The 15,980-nt window shown below is 36.6% G+C and overlaps 1 long non-coding RNA gene across 1 annotated transcript in view; it reads left to right on the top strand.

Annotated features, from left to right (window-relative positions):
- Positions 1-7,976, top strand: part of LOC123596038 — a 30,734-nt gene extending 22,758 nt beyond the window's left edge. The window contains exon 2 of the long non-coding RNA XR_006711495.1: positions 7,833-7,976. This is a non-coding gene — a long non-coding RNA (uncharacterized LOC123596038). The remainder of the gene's footprint in view (positions 1-7,832) is intronic.
- The last annotated feature ends 8,004 nt before the right edge of the window (positions 7,977-15,980 follow it).

Raw genomic sequence — 15,980 nt, 5'->3', positions numbered from 1 at the left:
TTTTTTTTAAGTTTATTTATTTATTTTTGAGAGAGACAGAGGGAGAGCACAAGCAAGGGAGGGGCAGAGAGAGAGCGATAGGGGATCCAAAGTGGGAGCCATACTGATAGCAGAGAGCCCAACAGGGGGCTCGAACTCACAAACCTGAGATCTCGACCTGAGCCAAAGTCTGATGCTCAACCGACTCAGCCAACCAGGTACTCCTCCAATTCCCTACATTAAAAAATGGAATTGATAATTGTACATGTTTTCTATGATTATCAATGAGGCTTAAAAGCAATACTATTGTGAAATATTCAATACAGTACTTGGCATATGGTAATCACTTAACAAATGTGAACTAGTATAAAAAACAAAAATGATAAATTAAACATTTATAGAATAAAATGATGTAAAGTATAATTTTATGTGCTTGTTCAACACAAGACTTCACTATTTTGATCCCTTATTCCTAGGGAAGACTTTATTTTCTCTAGTCTCTTCTGCAATTATTATATTTCACCACATTGCTCTCGGTCATTACCAGCCACTCTGTGGGAATATTGTTCTTTGTTCAAACAATAATAAGAAAGAGTTTTAACTCCCGTTCTGAAGAAAGAATCCATTCTTGCTCGGCAAAGACCTTTCCCATGTTTCAGAGGCATTGCCCCCATGGTTCTTTACGCCACTAAACTTTCCCCAGGAAACCAACCGTAAGTCAGTGAGTTCCTACTTCGCCCCTTCACACTCCTCATCAGGGCTCCATGGGCTCCCATCCACAATAAACAAACTGTCTTCTGCTTGGTATTTAGCCTTGTATTGCCACGGGCTGTTGCCACTGCATGAGATTTGTCCAAAGTCTAGTTATGTCTCATATATTTTGAGATTTGGAAATGGAACGTTAGCTCTTCAGTGCCAGAGGCACCACCTGAGGCTGTTGTGTGATTCAAGCATTGTCATCTCCTCCTGCTCTTTTGCTTTGAAATCAGTAAGGTTATGTGTAATCAAAGAACAAATACGATCACTCAAAGGAATTAGTGGCTGGTAAATTTAGGACTAACCCCTCATATGCGACTTCACACAGAGATTGTTTTTCATCTTTCTCTGCATGTCACAGAGCTCATCTAAACGAGAAGTACAAATGTTTTCAAAGGCAATTCCAATCGCAGCTCAAAACTGAAATAATGATGAAAAAGAATCCTTTGGTGTATTATCTTTCCGCCCACCTGACTTTTCATTGCACTCAAGATACATTACTGATGTGATTGAATTTTTAATGATTTTTTATTAACTAGACAGGGTTACATCATTCAGAAAAAGATATTTGAATACTCATATATTAAGTGTTAAGTATGCAGAATTAAGAAGGACAGGTTAATCAACATTAATGGAATATCTACCATATGAAAAGTATTGCGATAGGTTTTAGGGGAATATAAGGATGATGTCTTAGCTTGGGCTGCTATAACAAAATACCATTAACTGAGTAGCTAATCAACAATAGAAATGTGTTTCTATCATTTTGGAGGCAATAAGTCAGAGATTGGAGTGCCAGCATAGTCAGGTTCTGGTGAGATCCCTCTTCCATGTTGCAGATAGCTACCAGCTCATTGTAGGCTCATGTGGCTAAAAGAGAGCTAGCTAGCTCTCTGACCTCTTCCTAGAAGGACACTAATCTTTTTCATGAGGGCTCCACTCTCATGACCTAATTGTTTCCAAAGGCCCCACCTCCAAACACCATCTTAATGGGATTAGGGTTTTAATATATGAATTTTTAAGGGACACAAATATTCAGTCTATAACATGACTAAAAATAGTTGTTGATCTCAAGGACTTCACTATTGAGGTATAGATAAGATAAATAAGGCATAATTCTGGAACCATAACCCTGAAGTTGCTTGAGGAAAATCCTATTGCATAAGCCTGAGCCTATAGGACTCAGTGCTCTGGGAAACATGACATATTGAGTAGAAAACGATCCTTTTTTGCAAATGGTCTTAATATGAGGGAGAAAAAAAAAGTTAAGAGAAAAAAATCAGAAATTAATTCAAGAAATTATATGTGCAAACTGAAAGTTTAGCTAAATCTCCATGTTTTAATCTCTTAACAGTTTCTGAGAAGCAGAGATTCATTCAAATGCTTTACTTCTAGAGCTATTGGCACACTTGTGTCCCTATTATCCTTCTAGATTCTCTCTGAGGCTCAATTCTTGTCTCTCCAGACCCATTATTGACTCCGTTCCCTTCATACATTCTTATCTCTGTGCCCTGCTCTCCTGAGTGCTTCCTTTACATGAAGTTCAAATCTTATCTAGAGCGTATTTATTCTTTTGCCTCAGTCTCTTTTTCTGCATTATTAATGTTTTCTTCTTTCATTTCCCCTTTGCTGCCCTAGTGAAAAATGTAAAATTCAACACCACATGAAACTTTAGAAAACACCTTTCTGGAGCTATTACTCATGACATGGCAGTTGGCTTTTAGTAGTGGATCTTATGCAAAGAATAACATACATAAAAATAAACTACTTAGCTTCAATTTATACAAAATTAAGTGAAATAGAACAGAATTTGAAAGCAAGTTTTACAGTATCTCAAGAATGTGCCTGGTGCATTTGCAAGTGATTGATTTTGATAATAACCAGAAGTGCCATAAGTTTAGGAAAAAAAGACATGTCTGCATCTGGATTGGTCTAGAACTGTCTCATGGGTTGTAAATAACCTTAGTTAGTTTGTGAAGATAGATAGGATTTAGCAAGTGAAAATGTTTGGGAAGGAAGAGGGCAATCTGTGATTAACGATGGGTGCATAAATGTACTGCATGTGAAGTTCCACTGAAACTAGTAGAATATACGCAGCTGAGGTATAATTCCATCAAAATCTGGGTCTAGATCTAATTCTTCCCTTCTCTGTTTGCCATATAAACCCCTTGGCCGTATAAAGAAAATAAGTGTGTGTGTGTGTGTGTGTGTGTGTGTGAACACCAATATGTTTCTCCATGAGGTAGTAACATACTGTTTCATTGTGTGCCTCTGTGCTGACTGTGGGGATTGGATTCAACTGCAAAGTAATAAAAGTGTAGAGAATGGAATATTACTATATTAAAGGATAAGCTTTCAAATATATTCCAAAGAACACTGTTAGAGGCTTAGGGGAAATCTCATTTCACTTGCTAACTTTTCTAATGCAGGTCAGGTGTATAACCTGTCCCCTGAGAAGATAACAATATGCTGAATAAGGCTGAGTGAGAACAGAGCAGGAAGGAAATCATGACCCTTCTCTTACCTTTTTGTGTTTAGTGATGATGTGAAGGCTAGTGAGATGTTTATTGCTGTCATTGGCATTGCAAGTATAAATATTAAATGATTTGCTTGCCTAGATTGTCATTTCTAGTTATTTTTATCGATCTATATATGGCAACTAGGACGGCTGGTGCTGTTTTTCATGAAGGCTTTTCAGTACTTTGCAGTGATCTATCTGATTTGTAACTTTATGTGTACAGATTTCCCTTCTTGCTAATACCTAGCATTCTAGCTCTGTTTTCCCCTATCAACTGTGTCTCAGGTAACTTTTTCCCCACTTGCATTCTCTCCGTTCCATTCTACAGTCTCATTTTTTCATTGGTTCATTCATTATTCATTCATTGAGGAGAGAGAAGACCTCATTAAGAAAGAATAGATCCAGGAGGAAAAAGATGGGGAAGAAAGATAAATCCGAATACTTTCTTCTGGGGTCTAGAAATTTTATTTTTTTATGTTTATATATTTATTTGGGGGGGGGCAGGCAGAGAGAGGGAGAGAGAGAATCCCAAGCAAGTTCTGAGCAGTCAGCGCAGAGCCCGACGTGGGGCTCGACCTCACGAACAGCGAGATCATGACCTGATCTGACCAAGAGTCAGATGCTTAATCAACTGAGCCACCCAGACACCTTAGGTTTTATAAATTTTAAAAGGCTCATGCTTTGTGCAGAGCCTTCCAGAAAATAAGACTGATGAATAAAGAAACTACAAATCACATCCCAATAAAAATAAAAAGATTCATCACTGTCCCCTTACAGAAACAAATAAAAAAAAATCTTTAGAGGTCAAGCCTCAAAGATGGTGAGTAAGAGAAGCAGATAACAGATTAAATACTACCATGGATGATGAATTCTTTTCAGGAGGGCCCTCCTCTCTCTTTCCAAGGGACACATTCTTCCTATCTCCATTGCTACTAGTACAGCAGTATAGGGAATCCGGGTTTCCACATCTGGAACTCTTTCTTTTCACATGAGTAACTGAAGGTCACATCATACTTTCATCTTATTTTCAATGACCCTTGAGATAACATGTGGCCATATTTTTCTGCAATAATCATGTTAAGCCATGGTTGCAATTCTGCCTTTAAGTAGTGCAAATAAAAAATGCAGTCTTCATAGGTGAACAGCATTCTCCTTCATGATTCTCTAGAGTATGGTCAGAAACACTAGCCAATGGCAGCAACGCTTCATGCACGAATCATAGAGGAAACATTCGAGTGCAATCAAATGACTCTACATCTGATTCTAGCAAAATGGACCCGAAGAGATAAAGTGCTATGGCTAATTTCATGGGTTTCTTCCTGACTGCTGAGCTGAGACTTCAACACATGACTCTAGATTCTTAGGACGAATTCATCATTTATCGTGAGAAATCTCTCTCAAATTGCAGGGGTTTTTAAATATAAATGCATTTGATTTTGCATTTGGTATTTCATAATTTGTTCACTTTTTGCAAGAAAATATGAAAATGATAAAGAAACCAGGGAACGTGTTACCTAGCATCAATGAAACAAACTACTCTTCATTATTATACTAATTTACAGTAATTTTTATTCACGCCAAACTCTGCAGTCACATTTGCATGGGAAAGTCTCACGCTGGAGAGTTTCAGATATTAGACGCCATCTTCATTTGGTCCTTAAGCAGAATCTATCATATGCCTAGGCTTTGGGTTATGTTAATAATGTAATGTGAAATTTATGCAAATAATTTACAATAATGGATTCTAGAAGAAATACAGTATATGCATTAATGAATCTTTATGGAAATGTTGAACCACCACTTAATACTCTAAATTTCCAGAGCACTTTGAGGAACATGTTATTTGAGGACATACCTCATCTGCACCAGAACTGGACATTAATTAGGTCTATAGAGTTTAGCCAATCTGTGTGAGTCCTTCTCTGCCTGTTACATAGAGGAAGCCTGTGTCATGAAACAAACACTAACCTAGAAGTCATAACAGTCTAAGTTCAAGCCTTATGCCATTTCTTAAGAGTATGACTCTGGAGAGCCACTGACAAAGAGAACAATAATACTTATAGAATGATGTGAAGTTTAAGTGAAATTGATGTATGTGAGCACACTTTTTAAAGTCTTAGGTGTTATAAGATCAATATATTAATCATATATTTTTTAAAATTTGAAGTTGATATTATTTCAAAATGTTGAGAATTGGTGACTCCTAAAATAATTCTTGAATAAGGAATAGTATAATTGCAGCTAATTTGGATCATTTTAAGAAGCTCTAGTATGGTATCCAAACCCTAGAGAATTGATTTTAATTATTAGTCAATGAAATGAGCAAAGACACATGATAAAATAATTAAATGGATAATTCTGCCTTTCAATTAAAAATATGCCCGTGGCCTCAGAGCACAGTATTATAGGATATGAAGTAATCTTAGCAAGGCATTTCTTGAGATATAAGTAGATACATAGAATCCCATACTTGAAATGTAATCTCATTACCACTGTGATGGCAACTAATAATTCCAATAAGGCTATCAGACTGGGTCGTTAAGTTACCTGTAGACACACAGACAGCAGGTAGCAGGTCATTGTGAAAAGCAGGAGTCTTGGAACAGACATCCACGGTTTCCTTATGTGAGTTATTTAACATTGGGCATGTTACTGGTCCTGTCTGGAGGAGAGTGCCTTTTCCCACTCCAGGCTTCAAGAGGAGGTGTCTTTCCTCCACATACTCTGGCCTTTCTCCACTTCTTCATTCACTCCACCCTAGTAGAAGTGACGGTGACATAACTAATTGATTATTTAGGGAAGAATAACTGCATGTGTGGTTTAATTTCACTCTTTTCTCTTTTGCTACAAAACTTGCCCTCAAAGAGTGCACACTTCCCTCCATTCCTCTCGATTGCCCGTGATTAGGAGCGTAAATTCACCTAGTTCTGAGGTTCAGGATTAGGAGAAGCATTTAGCTCACCAACTGAGAGCCACTCTTGTCAACTAGGTCTCTATTATTATTTTGATCTCATTTTGAGGCCTTGATTTTTTTTTCTCAATTTCTTCAGATTACACCAGGGTAAGAGAGGAACAGTAGTAATTTTGCGGTGTTTTTGTTGAAAACCCAGCATTAAATGCATCAGCCAGAAATACCGAAAATTAAGACCAAAAGAATGGAATTTGGGAGAGCCAAGCCCGCACATGGAAAGCCTTAGTGGCTGAAGGTTGTGATTTGGGCCTTGGTGCTCTGACCGTGATGATTTGTCGAGGTCACTTTCAGGTTCATAGGCACTTTTACATTCTGTGATTGACTAAATGGAAATATCTTAACCTCATGATATTTTGGCTCTGGTAGATGACTGTGGCTTGCGGTCTTTTTGTCCAAAAGTACACGGCTTTATTTTCCTGGAAGCAAAAATTTAGACAAAGGTCCATAGGCTTCAGGAAAGATCCTCAAGTAGGGGTGTCAATGAGAGAGGGACTGTGAGAGATGTTTTGAAACCAGGGACGGAATGTGGGCGCCTCAGCAGAGGGGGACGGGGCCACTCGATTTTCAGTAGAGGTACAGAGTCTGGTAAAGACTCAAAACTTTAGGGCTTAGAAAGGGCAGAGTTCCAGATTCAGCAAGCTGCAGCCCCCTCCTCTATTTTTTTTTTTTTTTTTCCTGGCTGACACAAATGTTTTTATTGCAGGGAAAAGAGTCCAGTCCTCTTAGATATTAGTGGGAAAAGCGGTATTTGCTGCTTTTAAGTTGCCAGGTAGCAAAGTTCTGCATATGCCTCTAAGCACTCCTGAGGATTTAGCTTTTAATTGTTATTGTCAGACATCTCTGGACCAGATGAACCACATTCCATTCTGCATGTAGGACCAAGAAAACAAGTGTAGGAAGACAAATCATGAAAATCGTCCACCAACTCAAAATCCTTTCTTCTTCACAGTTTCAGGACGACATTAAATTGGTTCACTCCTGGTTAAGGGAGAAAACTTGGCGAGGAGGCAGGTTTCCTGGCAGGAGGCCCTGAAAATGTGCACTATGGCGCACGCCTGCAAATGCATATTTACAACAGAATATGCACCTGGCCCCTGAGCTGCCACCTTTGCAAACTTCTAAACTTTGTAAGCAGGCTGTCACTCTCAGAGACAGGAGCCTGGCTGCATAAATGGATTATCCCCTCAGAAATGTGATTGCCCAGCGTCAAAACTAACTTCTTGCTCGAAGAGTTCTCCCAATTGAGTTTAAATTCACACATCATGGATTTAGAGCACCTGGAACAAACTGAGTGGTGTCCTGGCAAGGTCACGACCAAGAGAATGTTCCCATTCGCTTATAATGAGTTTCTTCTCTGGTCTTTGGCACCATTAAAATCTGGGGCCTGGAACTGCTTTTTGTTTCTTCGGTTGTGTTGGGGGGATTTTGTTTGTTTTTCCTGGAGAACTGGTTTTAGAAGTGAGGTTTGGCTTGTTACCTTAATTTGAGGAGTATGATGAATTTTTTGCCTTATTAAGTTTTCAAACTGTTTAAAAAGGGAGGCGCTACAAATTGCAGTTGAACTAATACAACTTCTCAGACCATTTAAAAGAATTTGACTTATTCCAGAGAACGGCGCAAACTGTAGCTGCTGATAGAACCCAGCTTTACTCAAGCATGAAGAATCATTCAAGCGCAGACTGAACAAAAGAAGTTGGAGAGGAGGCACTTCTTTTTCGTCAAATTTTGATTAAAAGGGTAAGAATGACTTGATTTCTTGAGTGTAAAAGTGTGTTATATATTTAGACTTTAATTTCTTTCTGCAAAGTTCACAGGGGTGTGTATTCAAATGTTAGCATCTTAGAAAGTCTCAATGCTGTGTAATCTCACTGCAGTCTCTAATAAATTACAGTAGGTGGTTGGACATATTACCGGGTAAGAAACAGAATAGGAAGTGAACTGGAGTGGCCTTGGATTGGGTTTAATTAATACATGAGTTTGATCCATTTTAGAACTTTGGAAGCAAACGTTATATGTCCACACTTGATCCCAAGAAAAGGCTAAAAAGAGAAGTGGGTAGTATGTGGCTGTGGCATCTTGAAAAATGGGAGACTGTCCAAACCCACTGCTGATCACTTCTCTTGAGAGACAAGGGCCAAACCCCCTTTTTGTTTAACTTCATGCGTTTATGGGAGTAAAAAGTGGGGCAACTCTTTTCTCCACTCCTGATATCTATGAGGAGAGAGTTTCCGTGAACATATCTCACCTGTTCCACTCCCTCCTCCCCTTTCATTACACCACACAGAAAAGGAATAACAGTCATACTACCTGTGTTCAAATCTTGCCTCCACCTTTTAGTAACTGTGTGACATCAGATAAATTTATTAATCTCCCTGTGCCCCCCCATTTCTCATTTTTACCATGTGGACATTAATGATTTCTACCTTCTCAGGGTACCGTGTGGATTGAACCAAATACTGTATTTAAAGTGGTTACAATGACTGTCTATACAACGTGCTATTTTTATTATTACTATTATTTGTCATTTTGTCTTCAATTTTCTTTAAATGGTACTTGTTCAAATTTTGAAGATTGCTCTGCTTGTATAAAATGAAATGGAATAAAGACTAATTTTTTCTCATTGTTTATATGTGTCAATTTTCCTTAAACCATGACTTAGTATGTCTCCTTGTTCATTATTTGAATAGGAGAACAAGCAACTATAAATTATTCTACAGCACTTGTGAGCAGGAAATTCTGGAAATATTGAGACTTGAATGTAACTATCCTTCCCTTTATTACCAAATAAAATCTAAGATGAATATTTGGAAGAAGATTCTCGATTTGGGGGTATAGGAGAAGGTATGAAATAGATAACCAGGGAATTGGTAGAGTGAGGGGATTAAGGAAGTCTAAAGTATTTCCAGATAACCTTCTTCAGAGTAGTGGTCATGAACAGAAAATGATGGAAGCTCAGGGGAGGTGCAGACTAGGTGAAGGATTGCGTTATCCAAGACAGGTGTTCTGACAGGTAAGTATGATGGCTTTCACACCACCACTGGCAAGATGAAGAGTGGTCTGCAAAGCTTGGTGAGATTTTGGTAAAATGCTCTGGTATTCCTTATAAGTGCTCCTCATGAGACTCCCACACTTTCCTCCCAGACCCCTTAAATTAACATGGCAAAAAAAACAACACTACTAAAATATCAAAATACAATGATACCATTACCAATCCAGGATAATTTCAAGCATGTTATCCTAAAATCTATCAATATAGCTCACTACATCAGGCAATTTAAGGATAAAATTCATGTAACCATGAGATAAACATATACTAACATATATATATATATATATATACACACACATATATATATATATACACACACATATATATGTATTAGTCCTTAAGAACTTCTAATAAAATTATAATTAAATTGGAAGAGGAAAAATTACTCAACTATACTAAAAGCTTCATCAACATTAAATATTACCATAGGTGAAGACACCAAAACGATTTCATTTAAATCCAAGAATCATGCAGGCATACAAACCATCACCATTATTATTCAGTATTGCTTCAAAGTTTCTAGCAAATGCAATCGTGCAATGAAATAAAATCATATTTACAAAATATAAGTAATACTTACAAAATAGAAAATATAAGCAATGTGACTCATGGGTGATTTGATTTTTAAAACAGAAAAAACAGACTATGTTTATGAAAAATTAACGGAGAGAAAAAATAAGACATAAAGTTCCTGTACATTTGATAAACAAACATCATCAATTCAATAATGTTTCTTTTTTTTCTTTTTTCTTTATGTTTATTTATTTTTGAGACAGGGAGAGACAGAGCGTGAGCAGGGGAGGGGCAGAGAGAGAGGGAGACACAGAATCTGAAACAGGCTCCAGGTTCTGAGCTGTCAGCACAGAGCCCGATGCAGGGCTTGAACTCATGGACCATGAGATCATGACCTGAGCTGAATTTGGACGCTTAACCGACTGAGCCACCCAGGCGCCCCAATTCAATAATGTTTCTAATTTAGCAATGAACATTTAAGAAAGAGAAGAAGAGAAAACATTTTTTATTCATATTAGCTATAAAATTATAAAATGCACGTGATTGAATTTAATAGTAAAGGCACAGGATCTACATGTATAATATCTTATTGAAAAACATAAAACACAATGAACCAATTAAAACCCTGTCATAGTCTTGAATAGGAAGCCTTAATACCATTAACAAACTAGTTGCTCCAAAATTAATGAGTAAATGTTAACACCATTCTCATAGAATCCAAACAGAGATGAACTTCTGGGAAGGAAAGGAGGAGTTTGAGAGGAATTGAAAATAAGTTAGGATCTTATATTTCATATGAAAAAATAAATGCTTAAGAATCACTGAGAAAAATTTGGAAAAGAATAATGAACAAAAACTTTCTTATCAGATATCACAACACATTATAAAGCCTCTGTAAAACATTCTTGGCATTGAAATGGAAAGTAAAGCAGTGAAAATGAACCAGAGATCCTGGTATATATGAGAACTTGGCACGTGGAAATCATTTTTTTAAATGCTGCAATCAACATTGCCATCTTTGTGATTATGATCATTATATGGTCCCAGTTATCATTATCATCATCATAACCTCCTGATACATAGTTCCCAGCATTGAGTGGCTTCATATCAGTATTGTCTGCATGGAACTGATAAGAGTAGTGAGACATCAAATATTAACGGTATTATATATTTTTAAAATTTTTTAAATATTTATTTATTTTTTAGAGAGAGAGAGAAAGAGAGAGCAGGGGAGGAGCATAGAGACTTGGAGACACAGAATCCAAAGCAGGCTCCAGGCTCTGAGCTGTCAGCACAGAGCCTGATGCGGGGCTTGAACTCACAAACCGTGAGATCATGATCTGAGGCAAAGTCAAACACTTAACAGACTGAGCCACCCAGGCGCCCCTTACTGCATTGTATTTTTAAGGATCTGGAGGGGGCACCTGGGTGGCTCAGTCAGTTAAGCATCTGACTCTTGATTTCAGTTCAGGTCATGATCTCACAGTACATAACTTTGAGCCCCAAGTCTGGCACTCAGCTGACAGCACGTAGTCTGTTTGCGATTCTGTCTTCTTCCCTCTTTGCCCTTTCCCCTCTTGTTCTCTATCTCGCTCTCAAAATAAATAAAAATAAACTTAAAGAAAAAGAATCTGGAGAACTTTGGAGAGGTTTTTGACTAGTAGTGATATATTTATAGATAAGTGAGGTAACACATGTGAATGCTCTTTGCAGATGATAAAGTACTTACGTAAGTGTTATTTTTGACATTAGCATTACTTTATATCCTGCAAGGTCAAAGCAATAGAAAACAGTGATTTACAGTACATATGACACACACATGTTGGTAAAGTGCTAAATCACTGTTCTGTCTGTAGGATAAAAACAAGATAATCTTACATTTCTACATGTTCAGCCAAACTTTTATGGGCAAGGGATCAGAGAGGGGGCATTATTAACATTCTTAAGAAGACCAAATCTCATCTGGTAAAGATCTAAGTTTACCTAACTCCTCAGGATTATGAGAAAAATCCTGAGATGTGGTTTACATTTACATATTTGACTTCAAGGAATGTACAAGCTCATACAAGGTGAACCTATAACCTGAATGATTTTCTTTGGTTTCATTAACACTGTCTCATTCCTTATGCATTTTCTCAGAGGTAGCAAAAGAAAGTCTCTGTTTTACATCTGATGAGAATTTTTGTAAACCATGGGATATTGTTTACAGGTAGTGTTGAGTTTATATTAAAACTATAATGTGTTTTAATCTTAAAAACACATTATAGTCTAATTTACTTAGGATGCTATTCCATTCCCTCAGAAGTCAGGGCATTAAGCTACATTATTTTATGTTTTAACAGATAGGATTCATTATAGTAGCGGGGAGTGGAAAGTGAGGAAGAAATTTACTAGCTGGTCTCTAAGAGTCTTTAAGGTTTGTAAATTCTATGTGCATTTAACATAGCATACTTTGGGCTGTAAGGAGAGCTTTACTTTCTTGCTTTGCTTCTTCTCAATTATGTGCAAAGTCCGAATGGATAAATCATTTTGAAATCTGTATGTCATCCTATAAGGGCAATACCATGGCTGCCATGAAGAATGATGTATTAGTCACCTTTCAATATAGGAGTGCTCTGTGTTTGTAGTTGAGAATACAGATGATATAGGGAAAAATTAAGACATCTTTTTATTACAAACTATCACTCAGACATAAGCTATATATTCAGAAAACCCACATTATTCTTTTATTCTATACCTCTGTTGAGATTGGATCGAATATAGAATATCAACAAGAATTGAAATATGAGTATTTATTATGTGTCAGGTACATAACTGCTTCCACATGTGTTGTTTCATTTAATGCATGCTAATTTTATGTCATTTAAACATTATCACCCAGTTTATCTATGATAAAACATAGAAACAGAGGGTTTTACATAAAAGTTCACAGAAATTATCCACAGTTAAGTCTGTATGGTTTTCTCCTTCATAAAAATAGGTTTACAGTCTGCTGAAACCTCTTAAAAGGTAGTGCTCTCTTGACACTCTCTTTTTGAACTTTACAAATAAATAACCATGGGAGGAGGGTCCAACATTGAGGCAAAGGAAGAGCCTGAACTCACCTTCTTGCAAGAACAGAGCAAGTTTACAGTTACTTATGGAATAATTCCCACTAAAAAAAGAACTGAAAACTAGTTGAACAGCTCCTCCTACTACTAGGGATAAAAAGACCACATTGAGATGAGTGGGAGAGGCAGAGTTATGCTCTTGCCTAAAACCCAACCCAGCACATGGACACACAGTAAGGAGGAATCTCATAGGTATAAAGATTCTGTTCAAGAAGCAAGGGGCTTGTGCCCCACATCAGGTACCCCAACATTTTAGACTTAACACCAGAGAAACAAGTATGGCTTTGGAAACCAACAGGCTTACACTCACAGGGTCTGAGGGGCTGTGGGAATCTGAAATACTCCTTTTGAGGGACTTGTGTGTGGACTCACTTGTCTTGGAAGTCAGTGCAAAGGATCTAACTTCCAGTCAGCCTGGAACTAGGTGCTGACTGAGATTCCTCCCTCTGGAACTCTACAAACTTTGGCACACCCTCAACAATTAAGACCTATGAAGAATAAATCAAACTACTTAGACAATCACAACCCAGATCTAGGTCAAGGTTGAAAGATATTTCATCTCCTACACAAGTTCTCTCCTTCAAGTCTAGGAGAGGTACCTGTTTCACATAATACATAGAAACAAATACAGAGAGTTGAGTAAAATAAAGAAACAGAAATGGATATGTTTCAAAAGAGAGAACAAGACAAAACATCAGAAAAAGACTAATGAAATGGAGATAACTAATCTACCTGATAGAAAGTTCAAAGTAACAGTCATAAAGATTCTCACCAACTTCTAGAGAACCTCACAGAATGAACTTTGTCACAAGAACTTCAAAAAAGAGATAAAAATACAAGAAAGTACCAATCAGAAGTCTGAAGAATACAATAACTAAACTAAAAATTACATTGGACAGGTGCGAAATAAGACTGGCTGAAACAGACTGATCAGCGAGCTTGATGACAGGGCAGTGGAACTCACCCAAACAGAATAACAAAAAGAAAACAGAATTTTTAAAAAGTAAGGATAGCTTAAGAGACTTATGGAGCAACATTAAGTGGAACAATATTCATATTTTAAGGGCTCCAGAAGGAAATGAGAGAGAGAAAGGGCAGAAAACTTATTTGAAGAAATAATGCTTGAAAACTTCCCTAACCTGGAAAAGGCAACAGACATTCAGGTTCAGGAAGCAGAGAGTTTCAAATAAGGTAAACCTAAGGAGATCCACATCAAGACATCATAATTAAAATATCAAAAGTTAAAGATAAAGAGAGTATCTCAAAAATAGTGAGAGAAAAGCAATTTGCTATATACAAGGGAACCCCTATAAGACTATCAGCTGATTTTTCAGCAGAAACTTTTCAGGCCACAAGGGAATGGCATAATAGATCCAAAGTGCTGAAAGGAAAAAACTTCCAACAAAGAATACCTGGCCAGGCTGCCACTCAGAATTAAAGGAAAGATAAAGAGTTTCACAAACAAGCAAAACCTATAGGAATTCATTACTAACCCAGCCTTGAAGGAAATGTCAAATGTAATTTTTTAAGCAGAAATGAAAGGCATTAACTAATAACAATAAAATATATGAAAGTAAAATCTCACTGGTAAAAGCAAATATAGCAAAGGTAGTGAATTAACCACTTGAAAAGCTAGTATGAAAGTTAAAAGACAAAAGTGGTAAAGTCAACTATAACTATAATAATTAGTCAAGGGATACACAAAATAAAAAGGTGTAAAATATAACATTAAAAAACACCCCAAAATATAAAATATAAAAGACTTAAGGGAGAAGTTGACAGTAATTCAATTGTAGGGGACTTTAATACCCCACTTAAGTCACTGGATAGATTACCCAGACAAACACTTAATAAATAAAACATTGGCTTTAAACAACACATTAAACCAATGGGCTTTATAGATATTTACAGAACATTCCATACAAAAGCAGCAGAACACACATTCTTCTCAACTGTACACAGAATATTCTCCAGGATAGATAAATATTAGGCCACAAAACAATTCTTAATAAATTTAAGAAGTCCAAAATTATATCAAGCATCTTTTCTGACCACAATCATATACAAACATGTGGAGATTAAACAACATACTACATAACAAATAATGGCTCAATGAAGAAATCAAAGGAGAAATTAAAAAAAATTCCTTAAAACAAATGAAAATAGAAATATAACACTTCAATTCTAATCTTTGGTATGCAGCAAAAGCAGTTCTAAGAGAGAAGTTCACAATGATATCAGGCTACCTCAAGAAATAAGAAAAATCTTGAATAAACTTTATGCCTAAAGGAATTAGAAAAGGAAGCACAAAGCCCAAAGTTTATAGAAGGAATAAAATAATGATCACAGCAGAAAAAAAATGAAATAAGAACTAAAAGATAAAACAAAAACAATAGAAAAGATCAGTGAAACCAAGAGCTGTTTCTTCGAAAAGATAAACAAAATTAATAAATCTTTAGCTAGATTTGCCAAGAAAAAAAGAAAGATGCTCAAACAAGCGAAATCAGAAATGAAAGAGAAGTTGCAACTGATACAACAGAATTACAAAGGATCATGAGACCACTATGAACAATTAAAATGCAACTAACTGAATAACATAGTAGAAATGGGTAGATTCCTAGAAACATACAATTTTTCAAAACTGAATCATAAATACAAAATCAGAATAGACTGATTACCATTAATAAGATTGAATCAATAATCAAAAACTTCCCAACAAGAAAAAGTCTAGGATCAGACAATTTCACTGGTGCATTCTACCAAACGTTGAAGACATATTTCATACACATCCTTCTCAGACTGTTTTAAAATAAATGAAAAGGAGGAAATGCTTCTAAACTCATTTTGGGGGGACCAGAATTACCCTAATACGAAAAACAGTCAAAGACAACACACAAAAAGGAAATTTACAGGCCAGTATCCCTGATGAACATAGATGCAAAAATTCTCAACAAAATATTAGTAAGCCAGGCTTAAAAATACATTAAAAGGATCATACACCATGATCAGGTGGGATTTATTCCAAGGATGCAAGAATGGGTCAATATCCACAAATAAATGTGATACACCACTTTCACAAAATGA

Source organism: Leopardus geoffroyi, chromosome B1, assembly GCF_018350155.1.
Source record: "Leopardus geoffroyi isolate Oge1 chromosome B1, O.geoffroyi_Oge1_pat1.0, whole genome shotgun sequence".
NCBI lineage: Eukaryota > Metazoa > Chordata > Mammalia > Carnivora > Felidae > Leopardus > Leopardus geoffroyi.
This window is presented reverse-complemented; position numbering and strand designations above follow the sequence as displayed.